Source organism: Oryctolagus cuniculus, chromosome 9, assembly GCF_051225735.1.
Source record: "Oryctolagus cuniculus isolate XC-2025 breed Fujian yellow rabbit chromosome 9, ASM5122573v1, whole genome shotgun sequence".
NCBI classification, from domain to species: Eukaryota; Metazoa; Chordata; class Mammalia; order Lagomorpha; family Leporidae; genus Oryctolagus; species Oryctolagus cuniculus.
In genome coordinates, this window is record NC_142875.1 from 90398852 (window position 1) to 90423046 (window position 24195).

Here is a 24195-nt window from a genome sequence, read left to right on the forward strand (position 1 = left end):
CTCACACACACACACACACACACTTACACACTTATGCAGAAACACACACATGCATAGAGATGTGCGCTCACATGCACACAGCATGTACTCGCAGGCAAACACAGACACACAGACACATGCACACAGAGCACACAGCTCTGCAGGTGCAGGGTATCAGCTGGCCCACAAATGCTGCATGTGGCACATGTGGGGAACCAGGCCTAACCTGGAGCTCACAGAATCCCACTGCAAGGCAACAGCAGCACAGATGGGCCTGGCCATGAGGTAGCATAGAACTGAGTAGCAAATATGTGTACTCACTAGGAGAGGCGAAGGGACCTGGAGCCTGAAGGAGGTGGAGGAAAGGAGGAGAGGGAGCTCCAGGGAGCCCTTAGGGAGTTGTCCAGGAGAGGCCGAGCCACCGGGCTAATGCAGATGTTGGTAGGGGCATGGAGAAGGGACTGTGTCCAGTGTTGGGTGACTAACAGTGTAACATGCAAGGTGCTGGTTGAAATGGGTTGGGGGAGGCCGGCACCGTGGCTCAATAGACTAATCCTCTGCCTGTGGCACGGGCACACTGGGTTCTAGTCCCAGTCAGGGCACTGGATTCTGTCCCGGTTGCTCCTCTTCCATTCCAGCTCTCTGCTGTGGCCCAGGAGTGCAGTGGAGGATGGCCCAAGTCCTTGCACCCTGCACCCCCATGGGAGACCAGGAGAAGCACCTGGCTCCTGGCTTCGGATCAGCGTGGTGCGCCGGCAGCAGCAGCCATTGGGTGGTGAACCAATGGAAAAGGAAGACCTTTCTCTCTGTCTCTCTCTCTCACTGTCCACTTTCCTGTCAAAAAATAAAAAAAAAAATGGGTTGGGGGCCTCTGATAGGAGGAGGAAGCCACAGGGGAGGGGGCAAAGACCTGAACCAAAGCCCCCCACCCACCCCTTCAGTAGCTCATGGGTCTATCCCCTGACCCTCCACATTCATGAGCTCTTTTCCCCCATAGGACCCTGCAATTCAGAGTGTCAGACCACCAGGCAGGACACGGGGTGAGGAAGGGCCCCGCTGACCACTGGCTGCCTCTGCTTTGCCAGCTGATCTGACCTTGCAAATGCTACCACAGGATCCCACAGAAGGGAGTGACCCCTGTCCCCTTAGTAGCAACAGTGCCTGGGCCAGGACAGAGGGTATCACACACACTCCAAGTAAATAAAAGAAGCCCCGAGGAGGTCGTCTCCCCGCTGCACCAGGCAGCTCCCTATACAGTCACAATGATGTCTACCATCCTCAGGTGGATACTGCTGACCCCAAGTAACATAGAAATCCCATCCCACCACCATCATATCCCAAACACAGCCCAAATAGGCAGGCGTCCATCTGCCCTTACTCAGTCATGGACACACAGCTCAGGGTCACTGTTCCCTGGGGACCACAGAAGTCAAACACATGGGGATCGTGTGTGTGGGTCTGTAAGGGTCACCCTGGCATGAGCCCACAATGGGGCTTGCTCACAGCAGCAGAAGCCATGACCCAGACCCGAGCCCAGGGATCTGTCATGGTCCTTGAATCAACCATTGGTCCAGCCAGATCTTGGCAGACTCTGAGATACCCAGCACTTCCCAGAGGGATGCAACAAGTAAGCAGCAGAGCCTGACTGGAATCCAGGCTCCTGGCTCACAGGCCCAGGTACAAAGGCCCCCAGGGAGGCTCTGCAGCACCAGGACTGGGGCCTCTACACCAGAAGAAGTGAGTGACCTTAAAGGTTCCAACTCCACATGTTGGAGGACTTCCCAGATCTTACTCAAATGAGTGCACCCAATGCTACAGCCTGAGCATCAGCATTTAGGATAGGCTCAGGAGAAGCCCGGTCCCTGGACTGCAGATCTCACTTTCTTCTATGTCACAGGCTCTGGAAAGAAGAGTGCATCTGTTCTCAGGTCAGTGAATACCTGTGGGAAGCTGTAACCTGGAGAGGAAAAGGTCTAGGGGTCCCCAGGTTTGGAAGGGCCTGAGGCAGTTCTTAGATTCTGTTTATTTCCAAGTTGGAGTTCCATCCTGATACCCCCAGTACATTGCAAGGTGGACAACTGTATGTGTGACTCAATCTAAGGGTGAGTCAGAGCTGATGAGAGCACCTGCACAATGCCTGGCCCACACAGAACCCAGAGCAGTCTCTCCCTCACCATCAGAGCCTTCAGAATACCTGGCCTGGTGGGAGAGGTGTGGCTAAAGCAGGCTTAGCCTCTGCTTGGGACACCAGCATCCTATGTTCAAGTGCCAGTTTGAATCCCAGCCTCGCCACTTCTGATTCCACTTCCTACTGATGCCTCCTTGGATGCAACAGATGATGGCTCAAGTGCTTGGGCCCCTGTCATCCATGAAGGAGACCAGGATGGAGATCCAGGCTCCTGGCTTCAGCCTGGCCCAGGCCTGGCTATTGCAAGCATTTGGAGAGTGAACCAGCAGACAGAAGCCGATGACCTATCTCTTCCTCTCTTTCAAGTAAATCAAAATAAACTAACTGATTATTTATAATTGTCCAGCCTGTTCTGGAGCTCTGGATGCAGGATCTTCATTAATCCTCACATGGGGGCCGGTGCGGTGGCATAACGGGTAGCCTGCGGCTCCAGCATCCCATATGGCCTCCGGTTCAAGTCCCAGCTGCTCCACTTCCTATCCAGCTCCTTGCTAATGTGCCTAGGGAAGCAGTGGAAGATGGTTCAAGTGCTTGGGTCCCTACACCCACGTGAGAGACCCGGAGGAAGACCCTGGATCCTGGCTCTGGTCTGGCCCAAGCCAGCCATTGTGGCCATTTGGGGAGTGAACCAGCGGATAGAAGACCTCCTTCTGACTCTGACTCTCTCTCTCTCTCTTTCTCTCAACTTTGCTTTTCAAATAAATGTTAAAAAAAAATCCTCACATGGAGCCCAGTTCCTGTTGCCCACTTCATACTCCCTATATGAGGAACAAGGGCGGAGCCATAGAAAGCAAGTCACAGTGGCTGATTCATCTTCTGGCTGGCTAACAGCAAAACTCATGTTCTCAGCTCCATATGAGAGCAACAGGTAGGTGTGGATTCCCCAGGAAACTTCTGGAATCGCCAACTTCACAAACTCAATACTTGCCCACAGAGTCCCAGAGGAAGGGGACACACATCTCTCGATGGTAGCTCTGACTTCCTGGGCTAGTGATTCCCAATCCAGGCTCATCGGAATCCCAAGGCTTGCCTGCACCAATGTCCAGGGGCTCAACAAGGATGTCGGCTCCCTTTCACTTTCTGAACAACATTTCCCGATTATTTCTAAGTTAACAGTTCAGAAAATACATTCAAAGATACGGTAGTTAATAACCTTATACTGGAGCTCTCTGAGCTTTGAACTTGAAGTGCTGGGTTATTGTTTATTAGGTAGTTGCCCAGATAAATCTCCTGTGCAGCTCACTTTTGAAATATCCTAAAATTGCAAAGCAAGACATGTTTAGAATGTTGGCATTTCTAACAGTGGGTCTGAGTGGATCTGGAATTTTCTTTGTGATGTGCCATCAAAGAGAGATGAGGGCTGTGGCACACACCTGGAGCACGGGGGCTCCATTTGGTGTTTGTCTCTCCCAAGGAGTCTGCTTATTCCACCTGGGCTACTTTACAGCCAGGTGATGGAATGAATTTGAACACATGAAATAGTTCAAAGTATTAAAAGGTGGCCATACACTGCCTCCTCTTAGGACTTGGGAGCCTCAAGGCCAGTGCTGGCAATCCTGCGGCCAGGCTGGGGCCTGTCTGCCCTCAGGGGAAACCCTGCCCACTGCTACATCCGTGCTGAGGGCCACTGTCCATGGACATGGGCAGGGCACGGGAAACACCAAGCATTTCCTTTTGGGAAGAGCTCTGACTCCAGCTTGCCTGCCCCCACACAGGAGACCCCAAGCTATAGCCCCATGTATCTGCTTTGCATTCTACTGTGTGGACACAGTGACACAGTGAGCAGCTAGGTGACAGTCACAAGGACAAACTGAACACCCAGGACAGCAAGACCCCCACCATTATACACTGACCACTTGAAGAGAGCAGCCCATGGGTGATGACCACCACAGACAGTGTGTCCTCTACATGACACTTCTCCATGATCACCAGGACCAGTCCAGCCCTGCGGGTGATGTCACCACCATGCTAGGGACAGAAGGGCCTGGACTAGAATCACACAATGCTACCACATGGCAATGGACAAGAAGTGGAAGCATTTGTGTTTCACACATCAGGGATGCTGGGAGGGGAAGGGCACTCCCCACAGAGTGCAGGACTGGGGACCAGGCATGCCTCTTCCACAGGATGCAGCCATGACTGGAGCCTGGCTGAGCTCCCCACCAGCTCCTCCACTTCCCTGGCTGAGGGGCTCTGAGTGAATTAAATTCCGTAGCTCTGCTTCCCTGCCAGTGAAGCAAGGGGTCATAAGCATTACTTGGTTTCAGAGCCACAGCTAGTTAGAAAGCCTATGCATCCGGCTCACCATACCATACTTCAAAAAGATCATAAAAATGCAATTAAGAAGATAAGTTTAGGGGCTGGCACCGTGGCTCACTTGATTAATCCTCCAGCTCCGGCAGCCCATGTGGGCACTGGGTTGTAGTCCTGGTTGCACCTCTTCCAGTCCAGCTCTCTGCTGTGGCCCGGAGGGCAGTGGAGGATGGCCCAAGTGCTTGGGCCCCTGTACCCTCATGGGAGACCAGGAAGAAACACCTGGCTCCTGGCTTCAGATTGGTGCAGTGCCATCCACAGCAGCCATTTGGGGGGTGAACCAACAGAAGGAAGACCTTTCTCTCTGTCTCTCTCTCTCACTGTCTAACTCTGTCTAATTAAAAGAAAGAAAGAAAGAAAGAAAAGAAAGAAAAGAAAGAAAGAAAGAAAGAAAGAAAGAGAGAGAGAGAGAAAGAAAGAAAGAAAGGAAGAAAGAAAGAAAGAAAGGAAGAAAGAAAGAAAGAAAGGAAGAAAGAAAAGAAAAGAAAAGAAAAGAAAAGAAAAGAAAAGAAAAGAAAAGAAAAGAAAAGAAAAGAAAAGAAAAGAAAGAAAGAAAAAAGAAAGAGAAAGAAACAAAGGTTTAGCTTGGTCCAAAAATTCTGAAATCTATGCATAGGTTTGTTTTTGTTGTTGTTGTTGTTGTTGTTTGTTTTGTTTGTTTGTTTTGACAGGTAGAGTGGACAGTGAGAGAGAGAGACAGAGAGAAAGGTCTTCCTTTGGCGTTGGTTCACCCTCCAATGGCCGCCGCGGCCGGCACGCTGCAGCTGGCGCACCGCGCTGATCCGATGGCAGGAGCCAGGTACTTCTCCTGGTCTCCCATGGGGTGCAGGGCCCAAGCACTTGGGCCATCCTCCACTGCACTCCCTGGCCACAGCAGAGAGCTGGCCTGGAAGAGGAGCAACCGGGACAGAATCCGGCACCCCGACCGGGACTAGAACCGAACCTGGAGTGCCGGCGCCGCAAGGTGGAGGATTAGCCTAGTGAGCCGCGGCACCGGCTATTTTTTTTCCTTTTTTTTTTTTTTTTTTTTTTTTTTAAGAAAACGGCATTTAAACTTAAATCTGCAAGCCAAGCTAGGTTAGAAGTTGAGGGAGAGTCGTTTTCACAAGTCAGGAATCTTTGCTCCCCACTTTGTCAAGGGCGAGCTCCAAGAGAGAAAAAAAGCACGTGCCTAAGCAAAGTGTGACAAAAGCCTGAGGTCTCTGAGCAGAGGAAAAGGACAGGAGATTCGCGGGGAGGGGAGGCTTCCACAGACCGCGCAAGTGTTTGGACTTTGCTCTAAGTGCAGTGGAAGCAGCAAGCGTTTTACGCAGACGCTCGTCCACGTCAGCGTGGGCTTTGAGGCCACTCCGGCTAACGTGTAGTGAACACAACTACTCAGAACACAGCGATGGGAGAAGACGGCCACCTGCAACTCCCCGAATCAGAGAACTGTGTGTAGCACATTAGGGGTGAAAAGGCTGGCGCTCCCTATGCCTGAGGTCTGTGTCTCTGTGGCGGAAGGAAGGCGCCAGGTTCTATGACCCGGGTCCCGCGGATGTGCTCTGCCACCGGTCCAGTGAGTAGCAATCACCCACCAGGACTGCGCGAATACCACACGGCCACCGGCCGGGGCGCTCCACGCTGCCCCACGTGCCCTCCAAAAAAGTCCTAAGAGCCCCAAAGACGCGCACCCCGGCGTCCCCCTGGAGCCCGAGGGCTGAAGACAGGATGTAGACTGCACCGAGGCCTCTGACTGCGCCCCCCACCTTCCCGGGACACCCAGCGCCTCACCCACTGCAGTAGCTGGCCCGATCGCCTCCCATGCATAGGTTTTTATCACAAGCAGTTTCCATGAACTTTTTGAAAGCCCCAAAGCTACATGAATTTCAAAAATTCTTGCACCAAAATAAACTCATCTTTTAACTTAGTTTTCTTTGAACTTTTTGAAGTACCCTTGCATGTGTGCCTAGCCTTCCATAAATGGGCTAATTGGTGGATCGCTACCATTTGAAGGCAGTTCTGAGACTGTAGAAGGTGAGGACCTCATCCCTAGTGTGAAAGTGGAGTCAGGACATCCAGGGAGAGAGAAGCAGCAAGTGAGGACAGATGTCCAGGCGACACCTGAGTCCTAGGGATGCAGACACTCACAGCATCTGCCCTGCATGCTGGTTCATCTGTGCCTGTGAGGCCTCTACCAGACCAAGCCCCACCCCAGCCCCAGCCCCACCCCCATGAGCTGGCCCACCAGAGAGCAAAGGACTAGAATGAAGCGCCCTCCTGGGAGCAGAAAACAAAAAGATTCACTGGAATGAAACCATTGGTTTGGGTGGAAAGCAACTCATGAACCATTTATTTACACTGAGTGACATATGCAACTGCACTTATAGCCCAAAACAGGCCAGAATGCAGCCAGCCCTTCATGAGCGCCTGGGGATTGCCTGCTTGCTTAATTGTCATTTAACTTTGAAATTACATTCTAACTTTATTGTACAAAATGGTTCTCTACTTAAATCTATACATAGAACTCAAATTTCCGAATTTCAGAATACTCACTGTGTCTATCTTAACACATTCTCTTGTTTCTCTTTGGTGGCCAAGCACAAATACTAAATACTGGGATCAGCCTATGTGCGCATGGATTTTTACACTTTCTAAACTCTTCAGGCTTGGGCATTTTCTACATTCTTCGGTCAAGCTAGAAACAGAGGCCGAAGGTCTTCCAGAGAGCTCCTGTGTTTCCCATTGCAATAAAATGTGAACTTGCACGCCTCCAGGGTCCCCATGACCCCTGCAGGGATTGCCAAGAGCAGGTGGGTTTGACCTCTTTGAACAACTTCTTGTAATTTTCTTAAAGCCTGGTCTGTAAGATATCTTAACAAGACTCGAGTCAGTGAGATCATATGGTACCAGCTTTTGAATTGCCAATTGCGTTTTAAAGCATTTACAGTGCAAGGGCAAAGTCTTCTCAGGTATTTCTGACCTGTCCTCCTTCTAGAGAAAAGTAAGTTACTCACGGAGCTCTGACCCAGGGAGCTAAAAGTGGTTGTTGGGCAGGACACTCCTGCACAGTAAAAAGGCTTCTGGGAAGTCACAGAAAGACACAGAAAAGATCTTTCATCACGTGAACAGAAAGAGTCCGGGGTTACTGCCCTGGGAGTATCCCAAGAGGTCTAGATTAATGAGAAGGCAGAACACCACGTACAGCACTTTAAAGAGAAAACCATTCAAGGACATTGCTTATAAGCCAAGTTTCCCGTCCAGCGTTCTCTCCAGCTCTTCACCAAAAAACTGACTAGTAGGGTCTTCGAGGGGGATATCACCCAAGGTAAACTGTTCTCGCTTGAGTTTCTGGGAGCAGAAAAGCATTCTGGACATAGAGGAGTGAAAGATAACAATCATAAAAATGAGGAAAGGTTTGTAAATACCAAGATTTTTAAGCCAGAGTGTCACCAAACCAGAATGGCTCACCTCTTGGTGAGTAGAAACCAAAGCCTTCAGCCCAGGAGCTGTCACACAAAGTCATTTATTTGTAACAAATAAGGAGCCCAAAGAGAACTGTTTCCACAGTCACGCCTCCCCAAGCAAGAGGGAAACGGTGTCTTTCATTCTAGGGGAAATGACTATAGCAATGGGAAAGTTGCTGTCCTCACACATAAGAGCGGCCTGCACTCACAAGGGCTCAGTGCAGGGATGTGTCTTGAGCATGCTCTGACCCAGGTCAAGGTGGCTGGGGAGCACCTCTGTCCCTGGAACATGACTGAAAGCCAACTTTGAAGAATGTCAACTGCTTTGGGAGCTTTAGGGTCCTGAAGTAGAAATAAGTCACAGTAAAGACTGAGCTGCCCCGGGCATTGGCCAGTTACAAAAAAGCCAGGGACTTTAGCTAACAGCACACCCAGCGCAACCTTGGTGCAGAAGTAACTCTTCAACAGAACCAGTTCCCCGAGTCCCCTTCCTGTGTTGCTCTGTTCACCGCAACTTTCAGGCACAATATGTGAGATACAGAGACGTGACAAGTGGTCCAGCAAGAACCTGTTTTTCTCCTGACACTCAAGAAAATCATCAAAGGTGGGCCTGGAAGTAACCCAACAGCTCATCTGATTAAACCCTGCGAAGTGAAAGTTTCTGGAGGCCTTAGTTTTGGACTACACTCCAGCTCTGGGCCCCAACAGACCAGACTGCACATCAAAATGGAGTCACATGTGCCAAGCGGCCAGGTCCCCAAAGCAAATGGAGTTAACTGAGTTGTTCGGGCCTTGAGAGGAAACAGCCAAACATCCCAAACGGACACTTTCCATGGCATGAAAATATAGCTCCCCTGCACAAAAAGTCACCTGAAGTACACTGAGGTCAACCAACCAGGTCAATCAACCAGGGATTTTCTTACTGCTTTGTGTCCCTTTCCTCCCCTTACAAGGAAGGGGACTTTGAAACAACCAGTCCCTTCTGTGTTGTTTCTTTCTGCTGTCTTCCCTCTGTCTACAAAACCAAGCTCTCTTGGTCAGCTCTGCTGAACACTCGTTTATGTGATTGAAGGGAGGGTTCCACCTGATTCTAGAATAAAAAATAAAGCCAAAGGAGATTTTTAACTAAGTCTGGGGTATTCTTGTCCTTAGACTACTCCAATATGAGCAGAAGAGAAGCCTGGCCCCAAGGGAGGCAGAGGTGGAGGACAGGCTGGGCCAGAGGAACCCAGACTAGACTGAGGAACCCAGAGGGGGTTGAATGAGGAAGACAGACACAGAGGTGACAAAGCTACAGGGTGCCAAGTGCCAAGTGTTTATGTAGCCTCAACTGATGTCTACATTTGTTTGCCCTGGTTCTCTGTGAATGGTTCTATCCCCTGCTCAAGTGAAACTCTTGGGCCACCCCAGGAGGAAGAATCTACCCTTCCATTCTGTATTTTCCCCTCCTGTTGAAATGTAAATATCAAGTGCCACATTCTCATGCAAAGCAGGGAGGGAATCAGGACACGTTCTTTCAAGGACGCCACCCACAGCCCTTCAAGCTTTGGCAGAAACCCAGGAGCCCAAGGCCTTTCCCACTGTCAGCCAAGAGTGACTCAACTGTTCTCAAAGCCTTTCCACCCACCGCTGGGCAAGTCCTGAGTAGGGAATTCAGCATCACCCATGGGTGCCTGGCAGGGCCTGCTCTGCGCAGGATGGACCCATAATATAGAGACATTGGCCCCACTCTCAGACCACATACAGCAAAGTCACAAAGACCTGAGGTCCTGCCTTGTGAAATTCAGATCTCCCTGGTCCCACTGCACAGTGCGTGTGCCAGGAGAGCACAGGCCCTGCTTGCAGAGCTCCTAGCCCAAGGCTCAACCTCAGGCACTGGAAGCCTAATGGTGGTCATAGCCATGTTGTCACTTTTCCTCCAATTGCCCCATTTTACAGTAAAGGAAATGAGCCTTGAAGAGGCTGCCATATGCCCATGGGCGGCCCTTAGCACAGCCACCGGATCGGCACCCGGCTGAAGCTCCTGACCCCTTGTCCTTACCTAAGGAGCTGAGCTCAGAGCAACGGGAATAGGGAAACGAGAATCAGAGCTTTGGACTCCAGCACTGAGGAGTGGGTGAGCTTAGAAACATTTTATTACTATCCCCAGTCTTTTTTTTAAAAAAAGATTTATTTATTTATTTGAAAGTCAGAGTTACACAGAGAGAGGAGAGGCAGAGAGAGAGAGAAAGGTCTTCCACCCTATGGTTTACTCCCCAGTTGGCCGCAACAACCGGAGCTGCACCGATCCGAAGCCAAGAGCCTGGAGCTTCTTCCAGGTCTCCCACATGGGTGCAGGAGCCCAAGGACTTGGGCCATCTTACACTGCTTCCCCATGCCAAAGCAGAGAGCTGGATCGGAAGTGGAGCAGCCGGGACTAGAACCGGTGCCCATATGGGATGCGAGCACTTCAGGCCAGGGCATTAACCCACAGCACCACAGCAATGGCCCCACAATCCCCAGTCTTAAGAGAGATAAGGTATTCTAACAAGAATTGACTATTTATTGGTGGCAATTACTATGTGTACACTAATCTTTTCTGTGCAATATTTATTTAGTTCTCACTATTATCAGGAGAAACAGATATTATTGTCTCAATTTTATGCCTGGGAACACTGAGGTTCAGAAATTGATAAGCTCACGATCTCATGAAGAGCTGGGACTGAAGCCCACATGTGGATAAAGCCAAAACTCATTTTCTGAACTGCTGGGTTTACCTGGTTCCTTCCCTGTAAACAGCAGGGGCTGGCAGAGTCACCCTTACTCTTTCAGGGCTTGCTTTGGACCAGCATCTAGACTCGGCCAAAAGGACGCCCGTGTGCAGTATACACAGCACAGGGTGATGCAGGCATGGTCGTAGGGCACCAGCAGTCTCCACTTGTCTCCCCAGCAGCCCCGCTGGAAGAAGCAACATAGGAAGGGCAGAGTTACAACTGATCCTCTTTCACTGGAGACGATTTCTGCTTCTTGGATGGCCTAAAATCCCATCGTTACACTAGAACAATTTCTGATGCAAGGCAGATCTTTTTTTTTATTTTTTAGAATTTATTTTTTTTAACTTTTATTTAATGAATATAAATTTCCAAAGTACGGCTTATGGATTACAATGGCTTCCCCCCCAAAAACGTCCCTCCCACCCGCAACCCTCCCCTTTCCCATTCCCTCTCCCCTTCCATTCACATGAGGATTCATTTTCAATTCTCTTTATATACAGAAGATCAGTTTAGCATACATTAAGTAAAGATTTCAACAGTTTGCTCCCACACAGAAACATAAAGTGAAAAATAATAGATGATTTTTTAAATGATGATGAAATCAGATCAGACCTATTGTCATGTTTAATCCCAGCGAGAGTCAAGTTGGGAATTGCTAATTTCTTCTTCTTTTTTTTTTTTAACAGAAGATCAGTTTAGTATACATTAAGTAAAGATTTCAACAGTTTGCACCCCCATAGAAACACAAAGTGAAATATACTGTTTGAGTACTCGTTATAGCATTAAGCCTCAATGTACAGCACATTAAGGACAGAGATCCTACGTGAGGAGTAAGTGCACAGTGACTCCTGTTGTTGACTTTACAAATTGACACTCCTGTTTATGGTATCAGTAATCTCCCTATGCACCAGTCATGAGTTTCCAAGGCTATGGAAGCCCTCTGAGTTCTCCGATTCTTATCTTGTTTAGACAAGGTCATAGTCAAAGTGGAGGGTCTCTCCTCCCTTCAGAGAAAGGTACCTCCTTCTTTGAAGACCTGTTCTTTCCACTGGGATCTCACTCACAGAGATCTTTCATTTAGGGTTGTTGTTGTTGTTGTTGGTTTTTTGTTTTTTGTTTTTTGGTTTTTGGTTTTTTTTTGCCGGAGTGTCTTGGCTTTCCATGCCTGAAATACTCTCATGGGCTTTTCAGCAGATCAGAATGCCTTTAGGGCTGATTCTGAGGCCAGAGTGCTGTTTAGGACATCCGCTATTCTATGAGTCTGCTGAGTATCTCGCTTCCCATGTTGGATCGCTCTCCCCTTTATTTATTCTATCGGATAGTATTAGCAGGTACTAGACTTGTTTATGTGATCCCTTTGACTCTTAGTCCTTTCATTATGATCAATTGTGAACTGAAATTGATCACTTGGACTAGGGAGATGGCATTGGTACATGCCACCTTGATGGGATTAAATTGGAGTCCCCTGGTATGTTTCTAACTCTACCATTTGGGGCAAGTCAGCTTGAGCATGTCCCAAATTGTACATCTCTTCCCTCTCTTATTCCCACTCTTATGTTTAACAGGGATCACATTTCAGTTAAATTTCAACACTTAAGAATAACTGTGTATTAATTGCAGAATTAAACCAGTAGTATTAAGTAGAACAGACAAAAAAAACTACTAAGAGGGATAATGTATTAAGTTGTTCATCAACAGTCAGGGCTATGCTGATCAAGTCACCGTTTCTCATAGTGTCGATTTCACTTCAACAGGTTTCCTTTTTGGTGTTCAGTCAGTTGTCACCGATCAGGGAGAACATATGGTATTTGTCCCTTTGGGACTGGCTTATTTCACTCAGCATGATGTGTTCCAGATTCCTCCATTTTGTTGCAAATGACTGGATTTCGTTGTTTCTTACTGCGGTATAGTATTCTAAAGAGTACATATCCCATAATTTCTTTATCCAGTCTACCATTGATGGGCATTTAGGTTGGTTCCAGGTCTTGCCTATTGTGAGTTGTGCTGCAATAAACATTAGGGTGCAGACCGCTTTTTTGTTTGCCAATTTAAATTCCTCTGGGTAAATTCCAAGGAGTGGGATGGCTGGGTCGAACGGTAGGGTTATCTTCAGGTTTCTGAGGAATCTCCAGACTGACTTCCATAGTGGCTTGACCAGTTTGCATTCCCACCAACAGTGGGTTAGTGTCCCTTTTTCCCCACATCCTCGCCAGCATCTGTTGTTGGTAGATTTCAGTATGTGTGCCATTCTAACCAGGGTGAGGTGAAACCTCATTGTGGTTTTGATTTGCATTTCCCTGATTGCTAATGACCTTGAACATTTTTTCATGTGCCTGTTGGCCATTTGGATTTCCTCTTTTGAAAAATGTCTATTGAGGTCCTTGGCCCATCTCTTAAGTGGGTTGTTGGTTTTGTTTTTGTGGAGTTTCTTGATCTCTTTGTAGATTCTGGTTATTAACCCTTTATCTGTTGCATAGTTTGCAAATATTTTTTCCCATTCTGTCAGTTGTCTCTTCACTCTCCTGACTGTTTCTTTTGCAGTACAGAAACTTCTCAATTTGATGCAATCCCAATAGTTGATTTTGGCTTTGACTGCCTGTGCCTCCCAGGTCTTTTCCAGAAACTCTTTGCCTGTGCCAATATCTTGAAGGGTTTCTCCAATGTTCTCTAATAACTTGATGGTGTCAGGTCATAGATTTAGGTCTTTAATCCATGTTGAGTGGATTTTTGTGTAAGGTGTAAGGTAGGGGTCTTGCTTCATGCTTCTGCATGTGGAAATCCAGTTTTCCCAGCACCATTTATTGAATAGACTGTCCTTGCTCCAGGAATTGGTTTTAGATCCTTGATCAAATATAAGTTGGCTGTAGATGTTTGGGTTGATTTCTGGTGTTCCAATTCTGTTCCATTGGTCTATCCATCTGTTTCTGTACCAGTACCATGCTGTTTTGATTACAACTGCCCTGTAGTATGTCCTGAAATCTGGTATTGTGATGCCTCCGGCTTTGTTTTTGTTGTACAAGATTGCTTTAGCTATTCGAGGTCTCTTGTGCCTCCATATAAATTTCAGCAACATTTTTTACAGATCTGAGAAGAAAGTCTTCGGTATCTTGATTGGTATTGCATTGAATCTATAAATTGCTTTTCGGAGAATGGACATTTTGATGATATTGATTCTTCCAATCCATGAGCATGGAAGATTTTTCCATTTCTTGGTATCCTCTTCTATTTCTTTCTTTAAGGTTTTGTAATTTTCATCGTAGAGATCTTTAACGTCCTTGGTTAAGTTTATTCCAAGGTATTTTATTGTTTTTGTAGCTATTGTGAATGGGATTGATCGTAGAAGTTCTTCCTCAGCCATGGCATTGTCTGTGTATACAAAGGCAGTTGATTTTTGTGCATCGATTTTATACCCTGCTACTTTGCCAAAATCTTCTATGAGTTCCAATAGTCTCTTAGTAGAGTTCTTTGGGTCCCCTAAATAAAGAATCATATCATCTGCAAAGAGGGATAGTTTGAGTTCTTCCTTCCCAATTTGTATCCCTTTAATTTCTTTTTCTTGCCTAATAGCTCTGGCTAGAACTTCCAGAACTATATTGAATAGCAGTGGTGAGATTGGGCATCCCTGTCTGGTAACAGATCTCAATGGAAATGCTTTCAACTTTTCCCCATTCAATAGGATGTTGGCCGTGGGTTTTTCATAGATTGCTTTGATTGTATTGAGGAATGTTCCTTCCAAACCCAGTTTGCTTAGAGTTTTCATCATGAACGGGTGTTGTATTTTATCAAATGCTTTCTCGGTGTCTATTGAGATAATCATATGGTTTTTCTTCTGCAGTCTGTTAATGTGGTGTATCACATTGATTGTTTTGTGCACATTAAACCATCCCTGCATACCAGGGATAAATCCCACTTGGTCTGGGTGGATGATCTTTCTGATGTGTTGTTGCATTCTATTGGCGAGAATGTTATTGAGGATTTTTGCATCTATGTTCATCAGGGAAATTGGTCTGTAATTCTCTTTCAATGCTGCATCTTTTTCCGGCTTAGGAATTAAGGTGATGCTGGCTTCATAGAAAGAATTTGGGAGGACTCCCTCTTTTTCGATTGTTCTGAATAGTTTGAGAAGAATTGGAGTCAGTTCTTCTTTAAATGTCTGGTAGAATTCAGCAGTGAATCCATCTGGTCCTGGGCTTTTCTTTGTTGGGAGGGCCTTTATTACTGTTTCAATTTCTGTCTCAGTTATGGGTCTGTTTAGGTTTTCGATGTCTTCCTGGTTCAGTTTAGGTAGGTTGCATGTGTCCAGGAATCTATCCATTTCTGATAGGTTTCCCTGTTTGCTGGCATACAAGTCCTTGTAGTAATTTCTGATGATTCTTTTTATTTCTGTGGTGTCTGTTGTTATGTTTCCTTTTTCATCTCTGATTTTATTGATTTGGGTCTTTTCTCTTCTTTTTTTAGTTAGTTGGGCCAATGGGGTGTCAATTTTGTTTATTTCTTCAAAAAACCAGCTCCTCCTTTGGCTGATTTTTTGTAATTTTTTTTTTGGATTCAATCCTGTTGATTTCTTCTCTGATTTTAATTATTTCTCTTCTCCTACTAGATTTGGGCCTGGTTTGCTGCAGATTTTCTAGATCCTTGAGATGAATTGAAAGCTCATCTGTTTGGTGCCTTTCCAATTTCTTGATGTAGGCACCTATTGATATAAACTTTACTCTTAACACTGCTTTTGCTGTATCCCATAAGTTTTGGTATGTTGTGCTGTTATCCTCATTTACTTCCAGAAAATTTTTGATTTCTCTTTTGATTTCTTCTATGACCCATTGTTCATTCAGGAGCATGTTGTTCAATCTCCATGTGTTTGCATATGCTCTAGGGATTCCTGAGTTGTTCATTTCCAACTTCATTCCTTTATGGTCTGAGAAGCTGCATGGTATGATTCTAATTCTTTTGAATTTGCTTAGACTTGCTTTATGGCCCAGTATGTGGTCAATCCTAGAGAAGGTTCCATGTACTGCTGAGAAGAATGTAAATGCTTTCTGTGTAGGATGAAAAGTTCTGTAGATATCTGTTAGATCCATTTGGGCTATAGTGTCATTTAAATCTACTGTCTCCTTGTTGATCTTCTGTCCTATTGATCTGTCTATTTCTGAGAGTGGGGTATTGAAGTCCCCCAGTACTATTGTCTTGGGGTCTAAGTCTCCCTTTAAGTCCCTTAACAAATCTTTTAAATAAACCAGTGCCCTGTAGTTAGGTGCATATACATTGATAATCGTTATATCTTCCTGTTGAATTGATCCCTTAATCATTATATAGTGCCCCTCTTTGTCTCTCCTAACAGTTTTTGTGGTAAAGTTTATGTTGTCCAATATTAATATGGCTATGCCTGCTCTTTTTTCATTTCTGTTGGCATGGTATATCTTTTTCCAGCCTTTCACTTTCAGTCTGTATGCATCTTCATTGGAAAGATGTGTTTCTTGTAAGCAGCAAATAGATGGGTTTTGTTTCTTAACCCAATCAGCCAATTGGTGTCTTTTAACTGGACAGTTCTGGCCATTAACGTTCAATTTGACTATTGATAAGTGGTAACTTTGCCCTGCCATTTGCCAAAGATAAGTTCTAATATATGCTTTGAATTCCCTGTGATCTTTTGCTGTGAGGTTTCCTTCCTTTACCTTCTTTCATATTGATGACTGTGTTTCTGTGTGTAACACATCTTTAAGCATCTTTTGCAGGGCTGGACGAGTGGCAACAAATTCTTTCAATTTCTGTTTGCTATGAAAAGTCTTTATTTCACCTTCATTCACAAATGATAGCTTTGCAGGATATAATATTCTGGGCTGGCAGTTGTTCTCTCAGTACCTGGGCTATATCTTGCCATTCCCTCCTAGCTTCTAGGGTTTCTGATGAGAAGTCAGCTGTGAGTCTGATTGGAGATCCTCTGAGAGTAATCTGACGTTTCTCTCTTGCACATTTTAGGATCTTTTCTTTATGTTTCACTGTGGTGAGTTTAATTACAATGTGTTGTGGTGAGGATCTCTTTTGGTCGTGTTTATTAGGGGTTCTGTGAGCTTCCTGTACTAGGATTTCTCTGTCCTTCTCCAAACCTGGGAAATTTTCTGCTAATATCTCACTAAAAAGGCCTTCTAATCCTTTCTCCCTCTCCATGCCTTCAGGAACTCCTAGAACCTGAATGTTGGGTTTTTTAATAGTATCCTGAAGATTCCTGACAATATGTTTTAGATTTCTAATTTCCTCTTCTTTTCTTTGGTCTGACTGTATCCTTTCCTGTTCTCTGTCTTCTAAGTCCGATATTCTCTCTTCTGCTTCACCCATTCTGTTTGTAAGGCTCTCTATTGTGTTTTTCATTTGATCAATGGAATTCTTCACTTCATTATGATTTCTCTTCACTATCACAGTTTCCTGTTGTACTAGTTGTTTCGTTTCATTTTGATTCCTCCTTAATATTTCATTTTCACGAGAGAGATTTTCTATCTTGTCCATTAAGGATTTCTGTAGTTCAAGAATTGGTTTTTGAGAACTTCTTAATGTTCTTATCAATTTTTTGAGATCTGCTTCTTGCATTTCTTCTATGTCATCATCCCCATAATCTTGAATTGGGGTGTCTTTTTCATTTGGGGGCGTCATGGTGACTTCCTTGTTTCTATTATCTCAGTTTTTGCGTTTGTTATTTGGCATATTGGAGATATTTGGTTTCTTCACTGTGGTGCTTTTTCTTGTTATACTATGACTCTACATTAAGTGGACTGTCTGTTTTTGATGGAGCCTTAGAGGCTTGAGATAGGTGTGGCCTGAGAGCTCTGTTTGGTGTGTCAAAGGTGACACTCCCAGGTAAGGCGTGATAGAGCTCTCTCTCTTTCTTTTTTTTTTTATTCAAAAGGGAAGTAATTCCGCACAGCTGAACGAAGTTGGAGGTAATTAGCAGGTAAATGATATACCCACAGGAGCCAGAGATCGGAAGCTCTTTCCCAAGGACCACACAGGGAATCTGTTTGGCCCTCAGAGTGGGCTCAGATTCTCCTTCAGTCTCCCACTGGGTTGCCAAAGTTACAGAATTGTAGCGTCTCTGGAGAGTACTCATGTGAATTCCGTGAGTTCTCTCCCCCACCGTCTCTTTTTTCACAGTCTCAGTTCAGTAGCACCACAAATTTACTAGGTCCTAATCTCCTGTTAATTCGCCCCGCCCAGAGTCAGGTTTTTCTGCTAGGTTCAGGGCCGGTGCAGACCTGAGGTCGCTCTGCTTATGACGTATGTCCAAGATGGCGCCTGCTCTTTGTCTTGCTCGCCCTTGAGAGGTGAGCGGAGAGAGAGAAACCTGTGTCCGTACCAGTCACCTTTTTTTTTCTCTCTCTCTTCCAGTTAGCCTGGTGAACTTTCCCCTCCCCGGGGGTCGTTCCCTCTAGTCTCCTCTCTCCGCTTGCCTGCCGGTGTCTCGGACTATTGAGGTTCGGCTCACCTCGCGTTCCAGTGCTGGTGTGTTGAGTCTGCCGCTGGTGTCCCGAACTGTGGGCTCCCACGCTCTCCATGCAGGTCCACTGTGAATCACGCGTTCTGGAAGAGTTTCTTCTGCTGTTTCCTCCCCTACTCTTCCTTGATCCTGCAGTATCTCCACTTTTATTAAACTGTCTCTCCCCGGACTATCAGTGTGCTCCCTTCCTATTCCGAAATCTTGCCTCCGAATCGCAAGGCAGATCTTTAAACAGCAATCCTCAGGCTCCCCAAACTGAGAAGCAGCTGAGCTGAAGCTGCGGTTGTTCTTGGAAACTGGGGTTCCAGTCCCCTCAGAGCTTAAACCAGCACAAGACCTTGACTCCTACTGAGAGGGTCGGTGGAGCTGAGAACACAGCCAAAAAAGGTTATGCTTAGTTCCAAAAGCCCTCTTCCTGGGAGTGGGTGTGCAAGGAAAACCTCACCCACTGACACTGGCAGTTAAAATTCGCTCAGACGGAACGAAAGTTTCCCTGAGAATTCAGGACTGCAGGCCTCATCTGCAGAGTTGGAGCTGGAATTCACAGCGTCCCAGTATCTCCGGGCACCATGTTTTCAAACTGCTTCCACAGTGGGCCTAGCAGAACTTCCACAGTTGTCAGAAGACAGAATTACAACAAATGGGAAGCTCTCCCTTGGCTCTCTTTGTGATTCCAGAAGCAAGCAACATCTCCTTCCATAACATAGAATAAGTGCCCCAGTGGCTAAGCAGAGGAAGTAAGTTTTATAGACAAAAAAGGGGGTGGGGCTGAAGAAAGCAGAAACACTGAACATAGATGAGATTGGTTCTTTCAGTCACTTTCCTTGGAAGACCAGACAGGGAAACAGGACAAGAGAAAAATAACTGAGTAGTGAACATTGAGTTACTTCAAGTAACTGTTTTTGTGAGGATCAAAGCTAAGAAACCTTGATGGAAATGAGTTTGCTTGGGAAATTTGGCTATTATCTCTTTCTCTCCTGGTTTCTACCTAAGTCAGATAACAACTCCAACTCCATTTTGTTTTGTTTCGGTGCTGTGGAGCTTCCGTATGAGCGACTCCATTTTGATTTTTAGTCTGGTCTGTTGGAGTCTAGTGCAGAAGTCTAGTCCAAAACAATGGCCTCTTAAAATTTTTATTTGACACAGTGAAGCCACAAGAGATTCTCTTGGTGGAAACAAGCTCCATTAAACATGAGCTTATAATCAAAAATGATAAAGCACACAAGGAAAACTATCAACAGTGACTGAAATTCAGCAAACACAAGCAACAACAAAATTAGATCTCTAAGCATTTGAGATAACAGAATAACTGCATGAAAGAGAATGATAGAGTATATTAAATAGGGGCTGGCACTGTGGCATAGCAGGCTAAGCTTCTGCCTGCAGTGCCGGCATCCCAAATGGCCGCCACATCCCATACAGCTGCCAGCTCATGTCCTGGCTGCTCCACTTTGCATCCAGCTCTCTGCTTATGGCTTGGGAAAGCAGTGGAAAATGGCCCAAGTGCTTGAGCCTCTGAACCTACGTGGGAGACCCTGAGGAAGCTCCAGGCACCTGGCTTCTGATTGGCCCAGCTGCAAACATGTGGCCATTTAGGGAGTGAACCAGCGGATGGAAGATCTCTCTCTCTCTCTCTTTCTCTCTCTCTCTCTCTCTAACTCTGTCTTTCAAATAAATAAATTAATAAATCTTTTTTAAACAGTGAACAGAAAAGGAAGCACATTTTAAATGGCAATCTATCATGTTACTGGTCAGGTACATCTCTGGAATGTTGCCAAACATTCTAGCTGAATTTCCTTCTGGTCACTCGCAAAACAGAACATGAGGGAGACTTTATGACACAACATATTAAGATGCTGCTTAGGATACTCACAGCCCCTATCAGAGTGCCTAGAATCTAGTCTCGCCTCCACCTCTGACCCAGCTTCCTGCTGATATATACCTTGGGAGGCAGCAGATGATGGTTCAAGTACTTGGATCCCTGACAACCACCTGGGAGATGTGGATGGAGTTCATGGCTCTTGGCTTCAGCCTGACCCAGCCCCTGCTGTTAGGAACATTTAGGGAGTAAATCAGCAGATGGGAAATCTATATATCTCCATCTCTTTCTCTTTCACTTTCTGTACTTCTTACCTTTCAAATAAGTAAATAAAATAAATAGACTTTTTAAAAACTGTAGAAGGGGGAGAGAGCATTTGGCCTACCAATTGAGACAGCAGTGTCCTATATGCAACTATCTTGGTTTCATCCCCAGCAAGGCTTCTGACTAACTTCATGCTAATGTAATGCACACCCTAGGAGGCAGCAGTGATGGCTCAAGTACTTGGGTTCCTGCCACTCATGCAGGAGATCCAGATTGAATTCCCACTTCTTGGCTTCAGCCCCAGCCCAGCCTCAGCCACTGTGGGCATCTGTGGAATCAATCAGCAGACTGAAGCGCGCTCTCTCTCTCTCTCTCTCTCTCTCTCTCTCTCTGTCTTTCATGGAAGGAAGGACTTTCTCTGAAGTTGCTGCTGAGGTTTGGCATAGAGAAAGAATAAAGCCATATGGAGAGGAATGATAGGCTTGGTGCAAATCTGCATGCAGTTAATCCAAATAAATGGTATGTCTGTATCTGCACTTGCCAAATCTTTATTACTAGGAAAGCAGTTTTTGTTATTGCTGTACTCCTTGTTCCCATTGTGCTTCAAGGTCTTTACTCCTTCCTGTCTGCAAGAGAAGCTGGGAACATCACTCCTGCCAGTGCTGGTTCCCCGTCCACTGGACCACTACCCAGAGAAGAAAGTGTGGCTTCGTCCCTCAAGCCTTGAAATCACCCAAGCAAACCAGTGCAATTTCCCTTTGAGCTGACAGTGTAGGCTTAGCTTTTGCCATCATGACAGCATACTCATGTTTGAGCCATGACTACAGAGCTGATTTCACATTCAAAATCATGCCAAAACCATGCTTCTTCGCTTTTTTGTGCTACCCTCCCCTGGGAGAAGGCTAATCAATTTTAGAATAACTCTTTGGTGAAGATGTAGGCTACATTGAAAAGTAATATCGATTCATATTTCTGAAATAAAGTATTTGAAATTTTATATACACATTCACCTTTGCTATTATCCCTAAGGGCCATTTGGGGGGTGAATCAACTGAAGGAAGACCTTTCTCTCTCTGTCTCTCTCTCTCTCTCACTGTCTAATTCTGCCTGTCAAAAAAAAAAGCAGAAGTTCAGTAAAATAAGTCAAAGCAATATCCTCACACAAAGGATTGATTCCATATGTTCTATTCTAATACTGACTTTTACTTGTCTAAAAAAAAAAGTTCTAAGAATATACAGATGCTCCTGATGTGTGCTGCAGTTACAAGCCAACAAATCAATCCAAAGTTGAAAGTACCATACATCAAAAATGCATTTAATATGCTTCACTTCACGGCTTAGCCACACAGCATACTGCAGAGTGCAGGCTGGTTCACCTTGGGACTGCAGGGCTGCCTGGGGGTTGCCAGGGAATCATTCCACATACTGAGAGCCCAGAAAAAGGTCAAAATTCAAAGTATGATTTCCACTTATTGTGCATCACTTTCATACCATTGGAAAAAAGTAAGTTGAAGCATTGTAAGTAGGGGAGTATGTATCAAAGCACATCTAGCTTTTTCCCTTAAAGTGAAGAACAAGACTGTAAGTACACATGTGTAATCACTCTTCCCTCCAAATAGATTCTATAGAATTGTTGAAACAATTTTCAATAGCTGCACAAAAACGTTATCCAATTCAGATCAAGGGTTTCAGTTTCTAAAAGTTGTCACAATCAAAATGGAGTCACTTGTGTCAATCCAGACGAAAAATAAATAGTGAGGCCAGAAGATTATGAGGCAAGGATTCTCATGCATGATTGCCTGCTGGTAACTACCACAAAAGACTGCCACAATGATAACCTTGGGGCTGGCGTTATGGTGCAGTGGGTTAACCCAACACATGTGATGCCTGCATCCCATATCAGAACATTGGTTAGAGTCCCAGCTATTCTGCATCTGATCCAGCTCCCTTGCTAATGGGCCTGGGAGGGCAACAGAAGATGTCTCAAGTACTTGGACCCTGCCAGCTATGTGGAAGACCCAGATGAAGTTCTGGGTTTCTGGCTTCAGCTTGACCTAGCCAGGCTATTGCAACTATTTCCCTCTGTCTCTGTTACTCTTTATTTTTTTTAATAAAACCAATAAGTAAATATTAAAAAAGAAAACCAGGGCCATGCCCAAAAGCCACCATAACTTCACACGAAAAATACTTCTGCAAGGACAAATACCCATCAACCCTGGATACAACCTGGGACTGCCAGCCCCCTTGTTGTCAATGCTTGTGACCAAAGATGACTGTTTTAGATTATCTTATGCGATCCTCCTTGTCTCCCCTTTGGTAACTTCCCTTTGCCTCAGTTTCCTCACTGCGACATGTGTTTTCCTGTTGCAATGCTCTGTTTTTCCCAAACAAGTATCATTATTCTTTGGAGAATTTGGTTTTCCACCTGATGGTTCACTCCCCAGTTGACCGCAATGGCCGGAGCTGTGCCGATCCGAAGCCAGGAGCTTCTTCCGGGTCTCCCACACGGATGCAGGAGCCCAAAGACTTGGGCCATCTTGTACTGCTTTCCCAGGCCATAGCAGAGAGCTGGATTGGAAGTGGAACAGCCAGGTCTCGAACCAGCGCCCATATGGGATGCCAGTGCTTCAGGCCAGGGCAGTAACCTGCTGCGCCACAGCGCTGGCCCGAGTCATCCTTTTTAAAAATGTAAATTTCAGGGCCAGCGCTATGACACAGCCAGTAAAGTTGCTACCTACAATGTCAGCATCCCATATGGGCAACAATTCAAGTCCCGGCTGCTCCACTTCCAATCCAGCTGCCTGCAAATGAGCCTGGGAAAGCAGCAGAAGATGGCCCAAGTACTTGGACCCCTGCATTCACGTGGGAGACCCAGATGAAGCTCCTGGCTCCTGGTTCCAGCCCTACCCAGCTCTGGCTGTTGTGACCATTTGGAGAGTGAGCCAGCGGGTGGAAGCTCTCTCTCTCTCTCTCCCTCTCTGTCTGTAACTCTGCCTTTCAAATAAATAAATAAGTCCCAAAAAAGAGCTTGAGCTCAGAGCAACAACAAAGAGCCCTCTGTCAGGCACAAAAATTGCTTTGTTTCCATGCAGGCCAGGGAAAAACTGAAAATAGTCCTTTAAAACTATTTTCTAAAAATATTTCCTTCCACATTGATTAGCCGAGCAAACCAGACCAGCAAACAGAAGAAAGAAAATTGTGTTATTAAGTTCAAGGTTGCTGAGAGCTTTGTTCTTCCAGCAAGTCCTACCTAAAATGTAAACATGCAAGAATTAATCTCTAAACACCTTAGAGACTAAAAGAAAAAAGGTGAAAAAGAGTAAAAGAAGCTTCTTAAAACCAAGCTGCTATGGGAAATGTTTTACACAGAATTTGGCCTCCTGTCTTCATAAGATTACTAGCAGGGCAAACAAAAATCTTGAAGTTCAGTATATGAATAAGTGGCCTTGTTTCATTGTGTCAGTAGCACAATTTGGATTCAAATGCTTTCTGAGAAAAAAAGTTAAGTTTATACTATTATAGTTTTCTCTCTCCTACCTGAAATTCACATGAAAGAACTTTCTGGGTATGTGTGTTATACATAGGTAGATGTTATATATTGTGTCTGCATGACAAAATCCCTTAAGAAATTCTATTCAAATTGGTTTACAAATAAATGAGTGCTAACATAAATTAAAACTATCAAGATTATAGCAATTAATCCAAATGCATTTAGTTCACATGACTTAAGTAGATCTTTGTTATATACACCACTTTCAAATGTGTTGCCAGGGTGGGTATTGTGGCATAATAGGTTAAATCACCAATTGGGGCCCACTTCCCACACAGGAGCACTGCTTTGAGTCTCAGCTCCTCTGCTTCCAATTCAGTTTCCTGCTAATGTGCCTGGGAAGCAACAGAGGATGGCCCAGCAGAGGACGGTTCTTGCCAGCCATGTGGAAACCTGG